The sequence below is a fragment of the Schistocerca nitens genome, chromosome 5 (genome assembly GCF_023898315.1).
Source record: "Schistocerca nitens isolate TAMUIC-IGC-003100 chromosome 5, iqSchNite1.1, whole genome shotgun sequence".
Classification (NCBI taxonomy): Eukaryota; Metazoa; Arthropoda; class Insecta; order Orthoptera; family Acrididae; genus Schistocerca; species Schistocerca nitens.
In genome coordinates, this window is record NC_064618.1 from 58,689,309 (window position 1) to 58,708,967 (window position 19,659).

Consider the following 19,659-nt stretch of genomic DNA (forward strand, 5'->3'; position numbering starts at 1 on the left):
CTCGTTGCGACCCTACATTCCTGCGAACACCGCTGCCAGTAGTCATGTGCAGTAGCTGCATTCCTGCCAGATCTTTATGGAATATCGCAGAAGGAACATGCAGCGTCTCTCAGCCGTATTACACGCCCTCGTTCAAATTCACTGACGTAGTGATAATGGTGACTTTGTCGCCTTAACAAAGTTCTTGACTAACATCAACTCAGTGTCAAAGTTAACTAGCACTCATGGCCATTACAGCGTGTATTTAAAACAAACCTGAATTGCAACCTGATAGTGATGCTTCTAGAAGCACTCTTATGCTACTTGCGCGAAATGTAAGTAGAAATCATCTTCCAGATGTAGAAACTCACCGACCAAACTCGCTCGGTAATTCGATTCTTTTTTCCGTCACTGCATTTCCTTACTATAGCACCGAGGCATACTGAGGAAACTGTCTTTCACAAGCCGCTCATGTCGTGTCAAACATTTTCTAGCTTTCTGATTCAACCAAATGCGAGCCGTTCAACTTCCAGTACTCTCTTCCACTGTACATCCCTTGTCTTTGGATATTGATTGTACAGATCCACGCAGCGTGGTGAGAGAAAACGGTGGGCGATATTCCTGTCTGCAAAATTTTATGATTTAAGCCTGGTGTCACGTAAAGGCGGTCAAGTCGTCTGGCCGAGGGTTTCGTGACATGTGTGAATCCTGCTTGATCGCCATTTATGTGCTCCTAAGTATCAGTGAAACGCAGGTCCAGTGTAAACTGTTAAAAATCAGGCGTCTTGTTTTGTGGGAACATGATGCAGTTTTGATCGTACTTGCTCGCAAATAACGGTCCCATTTCTTCATTGAAACATTCCGACCGTTTACGTCCATTTCCAAAGCCTGAAGGTTCGTAAATGTTGATGCAGCATGTGTCCTGTATGGTAAGTGCAATACCTTGGACTGTTGCTACGTACTCCACGTCTTTCGCTATAATTCCCACTGCAAGTAGCGCTGGTCCCAGATCTCGTTCAATCCCTGGATGAGCATAAGCTGTATATCCACTAATATTGTGGAGATCTATGTCTGCCACCTCTTGCAATAGGGCTACATCTAACTCGACAAGGGGGTACAGCATGTCATGTAAAGTCTGGAGATTCATGGTGTTGCTTCTACTGTTGATGTTGTCCGTCCCTATTTTATACGCTTGTGCTGAAATCATACATTTAGGGGAGGCATGGTATCCATGCCTTTGTTTCTGGCAACTTTGTTTTCTCGCACAGGCGGGTCATGACTCCATTCGTATTTCCCATGATTCTCGGCACTTTCTCTGTCACGAAACCAACAGTCATTTCTTCATTCATGTCTTCACCCGATGGATCACATTCCAAATCATCTGCCAACTTTCCTGTCGTCCTGAGGCTGCCCGACGCCGTCCAATAGTTGCGATACTGCGCGGGAAGCCCGCTGAAAGTCGTGGGTTCCGTTCTCGACCGACTCCGTGGTCGTTGCCAGATGAGTCATGAGGCGGATTCCGTTTGGTGGCCGCCCGATATTCCTGCCAGAGGTAGGGCTCCCAGAGTGATGGCTCTGTCCAGCATTTTCCTCGCCTTTTGGTCTGCGTTTTGTGGCGCTGTGAGGAGCTTTTTGCATTTTCGCGGTGAGTGCCGCGATCTGACCACGTCACTACCTGACAAGCAACCACTTCAGTACGCGATCGCAAAAGGCCAACGGTGTTTACGGCATCTGACGCCACACATATTGTTCACCATGCAACCACGATACTGGCGGCGAAAGTCAACAGGCTGCGGGACTGGAGGCATCCAATGGTGAGCACAGCATGAGGCTACGGAATGTAACTGGACTGCTTAGTCGACGAGTAACTCACAACAGTGCTGTAGTGCCAGTGATCTTGGTACAAAGCAGAGCAATGGCAACGATAAACAAAGCAAACACTGCGTTATATCTCTAGCAACAGTTGCCAAAGTTGATATTTCGTCAGAATGAAATGTATGGAATTTCGCAGAGTGAGAAAGATGTGGTAGGTGGAATATTAATGTTTCTTCAAGATGAGTCAATGGAATGTGTAGTGTCGCATATGCTCGACTCTGTGGACAATGTACATGGGGAGCACAGTGATGACGATACGTGCGTAACAAGTGAAGCTGATATTGTACCTGGTCGGTTGGTCGGTTGGTTTGAGGAAGGAGACCAGACAGCGTGGTCATCGGTCTCATCGGATTAGGGAAGGATGGGGAAGGAAGTCGGCCGTGCCCTTTCAGAGGAACCATCCCGGCATTTGCCTGGAGTGATTTAGGGAAATCACGGAAAACCTAAATCAGGATGGCCGGACGCGGGATTGAACCGTCGTCCTCCCGAATGCGAGTCCAGTGTCTAACCACTGCGCCACCCCGCTCGGTTATATTGTACCTGGTGATGTGTCATGTAGTGCATAATCATTGTCGGGCAGGGAGCCACAAATCGCCTCTTCTGTGAAACGCGAATAACCGTTGCCCAAAAAGCGGGTACTAAACTTAATTACGAATTACGTACATGGGCAGTTATGAACAGATTTCGAATACATCCGCAGCAATATGACCGTGCAGTACACAAGGAAAACTGTGGATATTCAAGGCGTAACAAGGTGTACTTGTTACAAAAACTGGTGTTTGAGCCTATCAGGGATGCTCGATACAATATCCAGGATGTACATGATACTAACCTACGACGTTATGAACATAAAATTGCGTACGACGTAGATCACAGTGATTTCAAGGGAAGTAGTGGATGGCTGCATAATTTCAAACAGTGCTGCAGAATTGAAAGACGTAAGGCAAACAAATTTCAAACAAAACGTCAATGTGAGGACATTGAAAGGGTAAATCAGTACGAAAAGAGAGATGTAAATTTAACAGCTGAGGGAGATTAAAAAAAAATTGCTCTGAGCACTATGGGACTCAACATCTATGGTCATCAGTCCCCTAGAACTTAGAACTACTTAAACCTAACTAACCTAAGGACATCACACAATACCCAGTCATCACGAGGCAGAGAAAATCCGTGACCCCGCCGGGAATCGATCCCGGGAACCCTGGCGTGGGAAGCGAGACCGCTACCGCACGACCACGAGCTGCGGACTAAGGGAGATTAGAATGTGCTTGTAAGGGAAACAGTAAAAGAAACGATAACAGGAGTATATAGGCATGGGACTAGGAATGAAAGAGGAGAAACATTAATTAATTTCTGTATTAAATTTCAGGTAGTAATACCGAATGCTATGTCCTAGAATCACAAAAGGAGGAGGTATACTTGGAAATGGCCGAGATATATGGGAAGATTTCAAGTACATTATATCATTGTCAGGCACAGATTCCGAGATCAGATACTACATTGTGAGGCGAGCTCTGGAGCAGATGTAGACTCAGATTAAGTTAAGTAATGATAAACAGTAGGCTGAAGTTTAAGAGGCTAGTCATGAAGAACCAGTGCACAAATAAGTGGATACTAAGGAATGCAGAGATAAGCGGGAAGTTCTCTGAGCCTATAGATACAGCGGTAAGAAATAGCTCCGTAGGCACTTCAGTTGAAGAAGAATGGCCATCTGTAAAAATAGCACTCACAGACGTTGGAAAGGAATTCGAAGGTACAAAGAAGATAGCTGCCAAATGACGAAGGGCATCAGAAGAAATACTTCTGCTGATCGATGAAAGAAGGAATACATAAATGTTCAGAGATATTCAGGAATACAGAAATACATAGCACTTACGAATGAAATAAACAGGGAGTGTACGGAAGCTAAGGCAAAATGTCTGCACGATAAATGTGACGAATCGAAAAAGAAGTGATCGGCAAAAGGACTTACAAGGGAAAAAAATGAAAATAATCTTCCGTCAAACTAAAAGCAAGAGCGATAACATTAAGAGAGCAATGGGAATCCCACTGTTGAACGCAGAGAAGACAACGGATAGGTGGAAAGAGCACATTCAGGTCCTGTGTGATCGGAAGGACTTATCTGATGATGTGAGAGAAGAAGACTCGAGTGTTGATCAGGAAGAGATAGGGGATCCAGTAATAGAACCAGACTTTAAAAGAGCTTAGGAACACTTAAAATCATATAAGAAAGAAACGGTAGATAAAATTTCATCAGAATATGTAAAATAATTGGCGGAAGTGGCAACAAAACGACTATTCATGTTGGTGTGTAGAATGTATGAGTCTGGTGATATACCATTTCATTTTACTGAAAATATCATCTACACAGTTCCAACGATTGCAAGAGCCGACAAGTACGAGAATTATCGCACAATCAGATTAACAGCTCAAGCATCAAAACAATTTGCTGACAAGAATAATACACAGGGGAACGGAAGAGAAGATTAAGGATATATTAGATGACAATCAGTTTGGCTTAACGAAAGGTAAAGACACCAGGGAGGCAGTTCTGATGTTGCGGTTGATAATGAAAACAAGACTAAAGAAAAGTCAAGTCACGTTCATAGGAATTGTCGGCCTCGACAAAGGATTCGACAATGTCAAATGGTGACAAATGTCCGAAATTCTGAGAAAAATATGGGTATGCGATACAGGAAGACGGGTAATACACTCCTGGAAATTGAAATAAGAACACCGTGAATTCATTGTCCCAGGAAGGGGAAACTTTATTGACACATTCCTGGGGTCAGATACATCACATGATCACACTGACAGAACCACAGGCACATAGACACAGGCAACAGAGCATGCACAATGTCGGCACTAGTACAGTGTATATCCACCTTTCGCAGCAATGCAGGCTGCTAGTCTCCCATGGAGACGATCGTAGAGATGCTGGATGTAGTCCTGTGGAACGGCTTGCCATGCCATTTCCACCTGGCGCCTCAGTTGGACCAGCGTTCGTGCTGGACGTGCAGACCGCGTGAGACGACGCTTCATCCAGTCCCAAACATGCTCAATGGGGGACAGATCCGGAGATCTTGCTGGCCAGGGTAGTTGACTTACACCTTCTAGAGCACGTTGGGTGGCACGGGATACATGCGGACGTGCATTGTCCTGTTGGAACAGCAAGTTCCCTTGCCGGTCTAGGAATGGTAGAACGATGGGTTCGATGACGGTTTGCATGTACCGTGCACTATTCAGTGTCCCCTCGACGATCACCAGTGGTGTACGGCCAGTGTAGGAGATCGCTCCCCACACCATGATGCCGGGTGTTGGCCCTGTGTGCCTCGGTCGTATGCAGTCCTGATTGTGGCGCTCACCTGCACGGCGCCAAACACGCATACGACCATCATTGGCACCAAGGCAGAAGCGACTCTCATCGCTGAAGACGACACGTCTCCATTCGTCCCTCCATTGACGCCTGTCGCGACACCACTGGAGGCGGGCTGCACGATGTTGGGGCGTGAGCGGAAGACGGCCTAACGGTGTGCGGGACCGTAGCCCAGCTTCATGGAGACGGTTGCGAATGGTCCTCGCCGATACCCCAGGAGCAACAGTGTCCCTAATTTGCTGGGAAGTGGCGGTGCGGTCCCCTATGGCACTGCGTAGGATCATACGGTCTTGGCGTGCATCCGTGCGTCGCTGCGGTCCGGTCCCAGGTCGACGGGCACGTGCACCTTCCGCCGACCACTGGCGACAACATCGATGTACTGTGGAGACCTCACGCCCCACGTGTTGAGCAATTCGGCGGTACGTCCACCCGACCTCCCGCATGCCCACTATACGCCCTCGCTCAAAGTCCGTCAACTGCACATACGGTTCACGTCCACGCTGTCGCGGCATGCTACCAGTGTTAAAGACTGCGATGGAGCTCCGTATGCCACGGCAAACTGGCTGACAATGACGGCGGCGGTGCACAAATGCTGCGCAGCTAGCGCCATTCGACGGCCATCACCGCGGTTCCTGGTGTGTCCGCTGTGCCGTGCGTGTGATCATTGCTTGTACAGCCCTCTCGCAGTGTCCGGAGCAAGTATGGTGGGACTGACACACCGGTGTCAATGTGTTCTTTTTTCCATTTCCAGGAGTGTATATAATATGTACAAGAACCAAGACAGAACAACAAGATTGGAAGACCAAGAACGAAGTGCTCGGATTAAAAAGGGTGTAAGACAGGGATGTAGTCTTTCACCCCTTCTGTTCAATGTGTACATCGAAGAATCAAAGACGGAAATAAAAGAAAGTTTCAAGAGTGGGATTAAAATTCAAGGTGAAAGGATATCAATGATAGGATTCGGTGATGACATCGCTATCCTCAGTGAAAGTGAAGAAGAATCACAGGACCCGGTGAATGGAATGAACAGTGTAATCCATACAAAATATCGATTGATAGTAAATAGAAGAAAGACAAAAGTAATGAGAAGCAGCAGAAATAAGAACACCGAAAAGTTTATATCAGAATAGGTAATCACGAAGTAGATGAAGTTAACGAATTCTGCTACGGAGGTAGCATTATGAAGCATGACGGACGGTGGAGAGAGGCAATGGCAAAAAGGCGTTCCCGGCCAAAAGAAGTCTACTAATATCAAACATGTATCTTAATTTGGGAAGAGATTTCTGCGAATGTACGTTTGGAGCACAGCATTGAATGGTAGTTAAACATGGACTGTGGAAAAACTGGAAAAGAAGAGAATCTAAGTATTTGAGGTGTGGTGCTACAGAAGAATGTTAAATGTTTGATGGATTGATAATGTAAGAAGTGCGGAGGTTCTCTGCAATATCGGCGAATAAGAAAATACATTGAGAACACTGATAAAAAGATAGGACAGAAGGGTAGGATATCTGTGTGAAGATAACAGGGAATTACTCCCATGGTACTAGAGGGACCGGTGGAGGGTAAAAACAATATTGGCAGACTCCAGCAAATAATTGAGGACGAACGTTGCAAGTGTTACTCTGAAATGAAGAGGTTGACACACGGGAGGAATTCGTGGCAGATTGCATCAAACGAGTCAGAAGATTGATGACTCATAAAAAATTGTTACTGCGGCATCGGGTCGTCCACATTCTGTGGCCCAATATTTTCCATGGTGACCTCTCTGATTTGCTCTGTTCTATCACTGGTTGACCACTGAACCTTCAACAGGTCATTCTGTCACCTCTGTCTGCTCCATATCCATTGGTGTGACACATTCCCCTGTAGCCATAACTTCTTCATCGGCTTGTTCCTTGTCACATCTTGAACATTTTCAGGGCTGTCCTTTATGCATTATGATCGCTATACATTCGCAGACGTTGATATACGGACATATGTGGGGGCATGTCGCTGGCGGTCAACCTAAAACTGCGTAGAAACGTTTAGGACAGGGAAGGTTTGGATACGTGTCCATTTTTCGCCCTTATCTGCTTCGAACTGAATTGACAGCCACTGAAGGCACTGTGAACGGAACTTCCAATATACTTATGGTCTTGCCCTAAATCCCTCCATTTCTCTTGTTACTTCCCCCATATTCCCGTCAAAATGGATGAATTTAAAGCGTCCTCCTAATGAAGTAACGATAGCATTCTGATTTTATTAGCTTCACATATACCATGCGGCTGCATACCGACAAGTGAATCCCAATATTTTCATTAATACTTAGTTTTACCACATCTTCGAAATTCCTTGGTCGAGCATATTGGTGTCAAAACTCCTTACGCAGCTGGTATGCCATCGTTATGTCAGTATTATGTCTGACATATTCTTGCAACTTTGGATGAGGAATCCGGCCTTATGCAAGACACCTTTAGAGTTTTGTTTTGCCCAGATATGTTTCAGCACTTTTTGTGCTATCTTCAGTGGGCTACTTTATTTCGTTCCTTGCATGAAAATAGTGAGTGTTTTATGTTGGTAGCTGTGTCTGCTACACAATCTGCAACTTGTCATCGCTTTGATGTTGTGGTGTTTGTCTCCTTTATCTGTGGTATTTTGACACTCTGATTTCTACCATTTTTATCGTTTCACTGGCATTTTCTGCGATTTTTCGAACTTGTACAGTGTTTCCACTGCCATTACGTGTCGACGATATTACGTGTTGTCAACAACATTTTTCGAGCTTGCACAGTGTTTTCACCGTCATTATGTGTTGACAACATTACGCGTTGTCAACAACATGTAATAGTGGTGAGAACATTGAGCAAGGTCGAAAACGGCTGATGACCTCAGAAGTTAAGTCGCATAGTGCTCAGAGCCATTTAGAGCCAAGTTCGAAAAATTGCAGAAAATGTCTTAAAAAATGCCTGTGAAAGGACAATGGTGGTAGAAATCAGGAAATTACCACACCACAAACAAAGGAGACAAACACCACAACATCAAAGACATGAGAAGTTGTAGATGGTGTAGCAGACTTACAGCTACCAACCTAAACATTCAACTGCTTCATGTAAGAATACATATCACAAAAAGTGCTGAAACATGTCCGGATAAAATAAAACTCCTAAGTTGTCTCGCGTAAGGCGGAATTCCTCATCCAGTTCTCTCGCCATTCGCATCGGCGCCCAGCCCGCAGCAGCGGCGACGTAAAAAGCATACATCTATGCAGCTCGCCTGCCAGAAGTATACTGTGCAACTAGACCAGGCGCTGATACAGCACTGCAACACGTCGAGAAGAATTCAACACTCCATCCAGCCGCTTCTGCGCCGTACAGTGTTGCCAGTGTTGAAAAATCATACACATGGCCGGACAGAATTCTGAGGGTAGGCCGCTCTTTTTAGCCGCCGAAATTGATCGATTCGGACTTGAGGCGGCCGTCCGGCGCCCGTATTCTTTGCCTAATCCTGTACGTGACGATACGAAGTGCCTATTGTTGTGGAGTTCCTAGACAGGCCATAGAGATCGCACTCTGTTAGATGAAAGTTTTCCGAAGATGGACATTACGATACTCTAGGTAAAAGGCAGGTTATGACAGTGACATACCAACAGCATCACATGAAAACGCAATTAGTGTGACATTTGATCTTTGACTGCTTGACTGCATAAGTGTTGTTGAATGTGAGAAACTTGCTTTAGAAAGGTGTGCATATTGTTGTGTTCCACTGTGGTTTCACTTAGAAGACTGAATAGAGGTGCAACCCTTCTAGTCAGTAGAAAAAGTTTGTTGTTTTAATGTGTCCCTCAAAAATAAATAAATAAATAACAAGATGAAAAATGTTAATTGTTCGAGGAGTGGGCCAAATCGCATTGGCGAAAGTTGGAATATATTAAAAATGACATGGAGACGTAGTATTTAGTGTTAACGAAAAAACAGGAACTCCTAATTTGTCGCCGGCCGCGGTGGTCTAGCGGTTCTAGGCGCGCAGTCCGGAACCGCGCGACTGCTACGGTCGCAGGTTCGAATCCTGCCTCGGGCATGGATGTTTATGCTGTCATTAGGTTAGTTAGGTTTAAGTAGTTCTAAGTTTTAGGGGACTGATGACCACAGATGTTAAGTCCCATAGTGCTCAGAGCCATTTGAACCATTTGAATCCTAATTTGTCGAATAATTTCACAACTCCTTATACATATCTGGCCCAAAAGCCGTCGCTGGAAATCAGAAAATCTATTGGACAATGTAATAAACGATTGTAATGACAATAGCCATGATAACTGGACTTTGTGAGAAGGAAATTCGACTGCAGGCTCGACTTGCGGTACTCTGAATATTCAGATGATAACGCGCGAATGGCGGCCTATTGTCATATTGTTAAATAGACCACTTCCAACAGATTAATAAAGCGTAAGCAAATAAATGGTTCACAGTTAGTACGACATAATCACAATGACTATAGAAACGAAAGATTTAAACTGCAATTCTAATTAAAAATATATTACAGAATTAAACACAGTATGTCTTTCCCTGTCCGTCCATTCGAGAGAACAACAAGGAGTGAAGGAAAAGAGTTGAACCAATCGTAAGTCGTATAAATTTTTTTTGAAAACAGTTGATTTACGTATTCTGTATCGATTTTATCACATACTCCAATTACGTGCACTCTAGAGGACATTTATGTCCTTGAGTTAAAATGACGATTCTCTACGTTGATCAGACATGGTAATTATTTTAAGCAAAAGAAAATACAGCCATAAGTTATGCCATAGAAATATTTGTATTTATGGTGCTATTATACAGACGCCCTGTTCCTTCATATTAGACCTGAAACAGGTGAGCATTCAAATGTCTCTCATGGTAAGACGTACAGTTTTACATCGGTATGGGTTCATACCACTGTGCTTGGGATGAGCAATTTACATTCTAAGAACGTTTTTTGACAGTTCGAACCATTAGACGTTATTTTCCAAATAAGTCTCTAACAACATAGAACAGTTTTTTTCGGAGTATGATATCAGCGCAACTGAAACATGGTAACACGTACCACCAATTTGCCTGTAGCAACCAAACCTAGTCTTGAGGGATCCGTTTGAAAGTTAGCCAGGCCGGCCGCGGTGGCCGAGCGGTTCTAGGCACTACAGTTTGGAACCACGCGACTGATACGATCGCAGGTTCGAATCCTGCTTCGGGCATGGATGTGTGAGATGTCCTTAGGTTAGTTACGTTTAAGTAGTTCTAAGTTCTAGGTGACTGATGACCTTAGATGTTAAGTCCCATAGTGCTCAGAGCCATTGAACCATTTGAACCAAAAGTTAGCTAAAGACTGGATTGACCGAGAGCGGTCCTGAAGGGACTGGAAAGATGAAAAATTCCTACCCCACCCTGAGACTGAACAGGGCGTAAAGGTTCCGAATCATGTGCCCTACGCAGTAGACGACCCGAAGGGTAAAAATGTATCGTGTGCTATTCTCCTAAAATGGTGAGATAAATGTACAGGTGGTGCTAAGTTTTTCAGTGCGTTATGCACTTAGCAAATTTTCTCACGTATTGAATACTGGCATCTTCAGCACAGCGTATTGGTTCTTGCAACGGATCTCAGAGGCGACAACCAATCTTAGGCAAAATCTTCCACCGTGAAAGAATAATAATGTTTCATACTGAACATCGCCCTTAAATAAAAGGGCGCAGAGCTGAAATGTTTTCTTCGTCAAAAAGTTGCACTACCAATGAACATTTTTACGCTGGATAATTGAGAGATGCAATACGACCTGTGTCAGTGTGTGGTGGCAACATGACTAATTTACTCTCATCTGATTGATGAAGGCATTTTAAGTCTCTCAAACTACCAGTTAGAACTTTACATGAATCCAGAAAACAATGAAACACAAATGTTTGTTTCTCATAACAATGGTTAAACCAACTATTATGTATACTTTTAAATATTTGAGCAGTGTTGAAAAGAAAAAAATTTCTCCCTGCTGGATTAAACGGATTAAATAAGAAATTCGTTACCATGTAGGAACAAATAAATTGAAATATATTATTGAAATATATTTAGTTTGGTTCTGTTATCACTTACCAGTGACAAAATGATGTACCAAAATCTGTTATAGCTTCAGTGCCCTGAAGATAAAGGTCTTTCAGCCCATCTGCATGAGGTGTCTTTAAATGAAAAGGCCTCAATGACATAACCAGTACCAAAAAATAAAAAAAGTCACCTTACAGCCCCGAATTTTGGAAGCAACTCGATAGTTTTTCGAGAATCGCTCTGAACGCCTACCTCCGAACCTAAATTTTGGCAAAATACGCATCTAGTCTGAAAGGATATTCAAAGTTTTCTTACGTGGTTGAAACCGATTATATTTCTGTCGTAAATAAGTGAGCTTTTTCGTTTTTATTCCTACATCACCACGTCATTACGACAGATGGGATAATGACAACAAACGTGGATTCCTAATGTGATCGTAAGCAACAGGATGTATGATGAAAAAGAAACCACTGAAGAAGACTACAGGTTAGTCTCTGGCGGATATCACTGTCGCCTTTAGTAAGAATTTTCAGTTTTCTCGTTCACAAACTGTAGCTTGCTGGTAAAATCTGAGACAATCACATTTTAAATAACTAATACACGATTCATTGTGGAACAAATATTGTCTAGCTTAACCTCAATATTCACATGTTCATTATTCTGAAAGCCACGCTAATGGCAAAGTAATTTATCTAATGCGAAGTAGATTATCACACCATATTCACCTACAATATCTAGAAGGCACCTTGCAGCTATTCAGTCACACTTCTACGTTGACATCTCTTAAATGATTTAAACATGGCTGTGCTGTTAGAAGGTAAAATTAAAACAATAGCAGCCCTCGGTCGCGAAAATGAAGTCTTTTTGACCTAGTGTCGCGAAAATGAAGTCTTTTTGACCTAGATTTCGGCCACTTCTAAGAGTGCCTTCATCAGAAATAAATTTAAAACTGGCATTTCACGTATAAAATAATTATGAAGCGATAACGTTTCAGTCACAAAATCTTCAAATAGAAGCCTGCTTCTATATTTTCTATTTTAATATTTTGTGACTAAAGCGTTATCGCTTTATATCCATTTTATACGTGACATGCCAGTTCGAAATGTTTTATTTCTGATGAAGGCACTCTTAGAAGTGGCCGAAACCTAGGTTAAAAAGACTTAATTTTTGTGAGCGAGGGCTGCAACTGTTTTAATTTTGTCTCTCAAATGATTTATAGAATACAAAAAAGACACTGCTTTGCACAAATTCTGTAAAATATTACGAAACGCTTGAAAATCTCATACGAAAAATAATTTGAAAGTAGTTCGTCGGGTCTGTTCGCGACACCAACAAGTTAATAATGTCGTTCTGTTGCACCTTACACTAAAATTTAGATTCTCTCGGCACAAAATGTTTTTGCTCTTTTCTCTGCCTATCTCCCTTCAGCAGAAAGCTGAACAGACGTGTAGGATGGATGCCGGAGAAATAGATTAGGGAGAGCACCCGGTGTTAACTTATTAATTGCCCTACGAACTGTCAACACCGAACTATGGGCTTTCTGTCTTTCGTCTTCAGTAGTTATGTACGTCTACGCGAAATGTTTAGCACAAACTGGAGCATTATTCCCACATGTGAAATTTTCTCGTAGGGAGAGAAGAATAAGAGGCTGAATAAAAAAAAGTGTGAAAAATAAGAAAAAAGCAAGTGATATTTGACATGGTGCTAAAGCATATTTGCAGCCCTTGCGGAGGCAAGAGCTGAAATGTGGATGCTAAGGCGGCATGAATAACACATGGGCAGCTGTCAAGGCCTTTAAAAGATCTTGATAAATGGTTCCAGCTTGGCACTTGCTGTAGCATGTTCTTGGCTGAATGGAACCTTTCCAGAAAACTTTGCAATATCGTGATAATGTTCTCACGGGCCCTAAAAAGGATTCTTAATGTAACTTGTATCTGACACCACAGTCTAGCAGTTCAGTCTGTCCCATTAACATCATTACAAATTTTCTTTCGGGAGTAAACCTGCAAACTGCCATTACATTTTAAGCATTATTACTACTACTGCCACTGCTAATATTAGTAATAATAATAATGATAATGAACTGAAATTAACACGTAGCTGCTGCTGGTCTAAAAATTGTAAAGTGACTACCGAGAACGTGTTTTAACATTTTCAGACCTGATCCCAGTATAATTAAAGTTTAAATATTTACTAGCCACGCGTATTCTGTGAATGTGTATGGAAATTCTGCCTTCTGTCACTAGAACAGATGAAAAACTTATGTATACTGTTTAGGCGTAACGTCAAGCGCAGGCACGCCGGTCAAGAACAATAGAGCACAGAGGGCTGTGAGACGACGTCAGCCAACAGTACGCTGACTCACCCCTCTCCAGAACGACATCGAGACAGCACCGGCTTCTACACGAAGAGGACATAAGCGCCGCGCGGCCTGTCAGCAGCCCATTTGAAAACTAGCCGTTCTACGAGGTCTATAACAGCGACTTTGGAACTGTAAATTTCACTTGTATTGGTAATTGAATATACTACAGAGATATTCTTATTTAGTCTGTTGCCCATTGCTTGCGACCCAACGTTGACATTCTCAAAGTTAAGTAATGTCATTTATCTTACTGTAATAAAAATTCATTAATATGATTTGCTTGAATTGTTGTCTCGCGATCCGAGAAGCAGGTCTCCTAGGCACCCCATATTCTTCGAGTGGGCAGGAGGCAACATATACATCATCACATTATACTAAACGAGGTCTAAAATTCTCTCGAGCATTCTAACTCTTTGTAATATCTCCCATCTCTTTCACGCACTTACATAGAGAGTGCCTGCATTGCCTGCAGGGAAAAGAGCAACTGTAGAAAATAGCATTTTAGTACATGTACAAGTGGCATACAACTTTATTTACTTCTGCATGTTTCGCTCGACAGACGAGACCCTCTCTAGAAATTTGGCTTCCAGCGGCCACACGTTAAAGGTTTCTGTTTGTGTAGAGCAACGACGTTAGTCGAGCGAAACACGTACCAATACAGGAAAGTCGTATGCGTCTCGTGGTTGCTCCGCTATTGTACTTTGACATCCCATTTCTCTCGTGCGGACGTCCTTACTGTTCACCAGTCTTTGAAACATTTTCGACCTACCGACGAAAAAGGAATGTGTTAAAAAACTTCATCTCGCCAGTCATATTTTCCGCCAGCGAACGATCATGTTGACAATGGGAGACCAGAGGACACTGATGAGTCCCAATGATATTCCCGCCTGTTAAACAGTACACCGATCTACAGTGCTGGCAAACATAAAAGTGATTCACTATCACGCCTGGAAAACCAATCTAAACGATTCTATCTCTTTGACACCCACAGACGTCGAGCTAGAACATGCCATCGCCGTCAGGGCCGACATCAAACGTGAAGGGATGCGTTTGGCCAGCAGTAGCGTACACATAGTTCTCAGCTGTCATGGTACCTTCGGTTACCAACACAGATGCCACGGAAGCGCAGGTGAATGTCCCACGTAGCATAATACTGTTCCTACCAGCCAGTATCCGCCTGTTTCGGACAGACCTGAAAAACGACGTATCAGCAAGCGACCATCGACCTGGTGTATGAAGAAACGTGATTCACTTGACCAGACAACAGTCTTTATAACGATATGTTTACGTAATGTGTATACATAACCAAACAGTTATAAATGTCCCAGTTCGTAGTCGCTATTTATAACAATATGTTTACTTTTGTGCTGTAACATATAACTATAATCAGCGGTGGAAATATATTTGCGAACGCCGACCGTGTGCGGCTGTTTCTTGTTGGATCGTCTGATCAGTCGGAAGTTGCATTGCAGAGGAGAGTAAATGCCTATTCAAAATATAATTATTTTTGGATAGCTCAATATGAATTTCCTAAGGGACCGTAGTTTAGACCGTAGTTTATCATGCATTTACCAGTAGAATATGGCGCGGAGAAAATATTTCGCCGCATGCAACTTCCATCCGATTTCGACGAAAGAATTCGTGACTGTGAACTCTTTATTTGGCAGAAACATAAAGAAATTAAATAACTTCATGAAGGAGTGAGACATAGATTCTATACTAAATAAAAAGTCCATACACCAGTTCCATTGAACTCTGAATTTATGGCAATTATGTCGCACAATAAATCCACTGCTGTGCAATATTGCACTTTTAGTATAGCACTGTTACTTTACACTAAAATAATATTATTTTTAACAATAATAATAATACGACGGCAAGACATGCGCGTCCGACACAAGTTACAAGAGACAAGAGAAGAAAAAAAAATATCTCGTACATCAAAGGAATGTGTAAAAGTGTTCTTCTTCTGTCCGTTTTTCGCGCCGCGGTTTTCTAAGTCAGTAATTCACTGCATCTCTGACGGCGCTTCGACAATAAACAAGTTACGTCACAGGTCGTTCACCTTTTACATTCTCGCAACATTATTTGCTAACTGTAGCTGTTGCCGAGCGACTGCTCGATTAGTGAAGGATTTAAAATGATAAGGCAATCACATAATGTTACATTGCCTTCCGTGGGAATCTTGGAAATCGAGGAGATTACCAAGATTCACATGTCACCGTTAACATTATGGGATTGAGTAATTTACTGATTTACATTGATAAAACACAGTATTCCTGTCATTTGATTATTAGGATTACACAAATATGGTGATCTCTCATTCATAGACAATGGCAATTCTTAAAGTAAAGATACACAAAAAAATTTAAAAACTATGACAGTAAATCTACGAAGTTTACAATGGAGATTATGCATTATGCTCATTAATATATATATATATATATATATATATATATATATATATATATATATATATTACAGAGTTCATAACGACCATCTTTGTGGCCTCAAGTTATTGTCAAGAGCTCATAGGCTCTTTGTTCTTGAAAGAAAACACATAGGATTCATCTTTTTATACACACATAATTCTTACACAAGAAATTTCTCAAACGTGTCTATTTTTGTACAAATATAATTCTCACACATGGAATTTCTCACACGTGTCTATTTTCCTTTGCTCACTAGTTGTCACGATTTTTGCGCTTTCATTGTCTGTGTATTTGACAGGTAAGTTAAAATTCGATTCTTCTCCAGGTGAAGCCCTGGAGAAGTTGGATCGCTACTTTGCGTTCTCCGAGTATAAAACTTTTCATCAGCTCTGGTCGACGAGTCTCGCTCGCACGTTACATGTAACAAAAAATATAGATACCCATTAGTCTAAGAACTAAGCTTAAATCTAATTTTAGGACTTGGAATTCATAGGAATTTGACTTTGTCACTATTCGCGTGTGGTTTGGCTGTTCGCATTTCATTCATGGGATATAACATTAGCATAGAGTGTGATATGTTGTGAACTCATATAAGTGTCTTTTATTTTGGGAGCGGCTTTCATGGAAAGTGCGTTTCGTCGAACTGCAGCGGGAGTGCTGTGCTGGTACATCACTTTAAATTTAACGCGTTTGTTGCGTCGATGGACGTTGACACAGGCTGATTGTTAGAGCTGAATCGCAACTCGAGGCGCTCACTAGCCTCCACGCGGTATTTCGGCTTTTCCGCTCACGGTTCAGTGAACACGTTGCGTCGATGGTGTTGTGGTATTTTATGGTTCGCTGAGCTGGTGCGGAAGGGACGAGGATTACCAGGGACAGAGACTCCATTGAAACCATCCCTGTCTCCACGTTTTCCAGCCGATTTTGAAGATTTTAAGGTAGGATAGCGCTCGCACTTTGCAAAGCAGCTAAAACTTACACTTGGTTTCCGATGCACTGCACTTAATCACATCACCGCCTTCGGTTACGCAACCGGACTATCACTGTCCGTCGGCCTATCTGCACGTTTAACACTTTTTATCTTCATCGTCCCCCCCATGAACCATGGACCTTGCCGTTGGTGGGGAGGCTTGCGTGCCTCAGCGAAACAGATAGCCGTACTGTAGGTACAACCACAACGGAGGGGTATCTGTTGAGAGGCCAGACAAACATGTGGTTCCTGAAGAGGGGCAGCAGCTTTTTCAGTAGTTGCAGGGGCAACAGACTGGATGATTGACTGATCTGGCCTTGTAACATTAACCAAAACGGCCTTGCTGTGCTGGTACTGCGAACGGCTGAAAGCAAGGGGAAACTACAGCTGTAATTGTTCCCGAGGAAATGCAGCTTTTCTGTATGATTAAATGATGATGGCGTCCTCTTAGGTAAAATATTCTGGAGGTAAAATAGTCCCCCATTCGGATCTCCGGGCGGGGACTACTCAAGAGGACGTCGTTATCAGGAGAAAGAAAACTGCCGTTCTACGGATCGGAGCGTGGAATGTCAGATCCCTTAATCGGGCAGGTAGATTAGAAAACTTAAAAACGGAAATGGATAGGTTAAAGTTATAGTGGGAATTAGTGAAGTTCGGCGGCAGGAGGAACAAGACTTTTGGTCAGGTGAATACAGGGTTATAAATACAAAATCAAATAGGGGTAATGCAGGAGTAGGTTTAATAACGAATAAAAAAATAGGAGTGCGGGTTAGGTACTACAAACAGCATAGTGAACGCATTATTGTGGCCAAGAGAGACACAAAGTTCATGCCTACTACAGTAGTACAAGTTTATATGCCAACTACCTCTGCAGATGATGAAGAAATTGATGAAATGTATGACGAGATAAAAGAAATTATTCAGGTAGTGAAGCGAGACGAAAATTTAATAGTCATGGGTGACTGGAATTCGTCAGTAGGAAAAGGGAGAGAAGGAAACATAGTAGGAGAATATGGATTGGGGGGGAAGAAATGAAAGAGGAAGCCGCCTTGTAGAATTTTGCACAGAGCATGACTTAATCATAGCTAACACTTGGTTCAAGAATCATAAAAGAAGGTTGTATACCTGGAAAAATCCTGGAGATACTAAAAGGTGTCAGATAGGTTATATAATGGTAAGACAGAGATTTAGGAACCAGGTTTTAAACTGTAAGACATTTCCAGGGGCAGATGTGGATTCTGACCACAATCTATTGGTTATGAACTGCAGATTGAAACTGAAGAAACTGCAAAAAGGTGGGAATTTAAGGGGTTGGGACCTGGATAAACTAAAAGAACCAGAGGTTGTAGAGAGTTTCAGGGAGAGCATAAGGGAACAATTGACAGGAATGGGGGAAAGAAATACAGTAAAAGAAGAATGGATAGCTCTGAGGGATGAAGTAGTGAAGGCAGCAGACGATCAATTAGGTAAAAAGACGAGGGCTAATAGAAATCCTTGGGTAACAGAAGAAATATTGAATTTAATTGATGAAAGGAGAGAATATAAAAATGCGGTAAATGAAGCAGGCAAAAAGGAATACAAACGTTTCAAAAATGAGATCGACAAGAAGTGCAAAATGGCTAAGCAGGGATGGCTAGAGGACAAATGTAAGGATGTAGAGGCTTGTCTCACTAGGGGTAAGATAGATACTGCCTACAGGAAAATTAAAGAGACCTTTGCAGAGAAGAGAACCACTTGTATGAATATCAAGAACTCAGATGGAAACCCAGTTTTAAGGAAAGAAGGGGAGGCAGAAAGGTGGAAGGAGTATATAGAGGGTTTATACAAGGGCGATGTGCTTGAGGACAATATTATGGAAATGGAAGAGGATGTAGATGAAGACGAAATGGGAGATATGATACTGCGTGAAGAGTTTGACACAGCACTGAAAACCTGAGTCGAAACAAGGCCCCGGGAGTAGACAACATTCCATTAGAACTACTGACGGCCTTGGGAGAGCCAGTCATGACAAAACTCTACCATCTGGTGAGCAAGATGTATGAGACAGGCGAAATACCCTCAGACTTCAAGAAGAATATAATAATTCCAATCCCAAAGAAAGCAGGTGTTGACATATGTGAAAATTACCGAACTATCAGTTTAATAAGTCACAGCTGCAAAATACTAACGCGAATTCTTTACAGACGAATGGAAAAACTGGTAGAAGCGGACCTCGGGGAAGATCAGTTTGGATTTCGTAGAAATGTTGGAACACGTAAGGCAATACTAACCTTACGACTTATCTTAGAAGAAAGATTAAGAAAAGGCAAACCTTCGTTTCTAGCAATTGTAGACTTAGAGAAAGCTTTTGACAATGTTATCTGGAATACTCTCTTTCAAATTCTGAAGGTGGTAGGGGTAAAATACAGAGAGCGAAAGGCTATTTACAATTTGTACAGGAACCAGATGGCAGTTATAAGAGTCGAGAGGCATGAAACGGAAGCAGTGGTTGGGAAGGGAGTGAGACAGGGTTGTAGCCTCTCCCCGATGTTATTCAATCTGTATATTGAGCAAGCAGTAAAGGAAGCAAAAGAAAAATTCGGAGTAGGTATTAAAATGCATGGAGAAGAAGTAAAAACTTTGA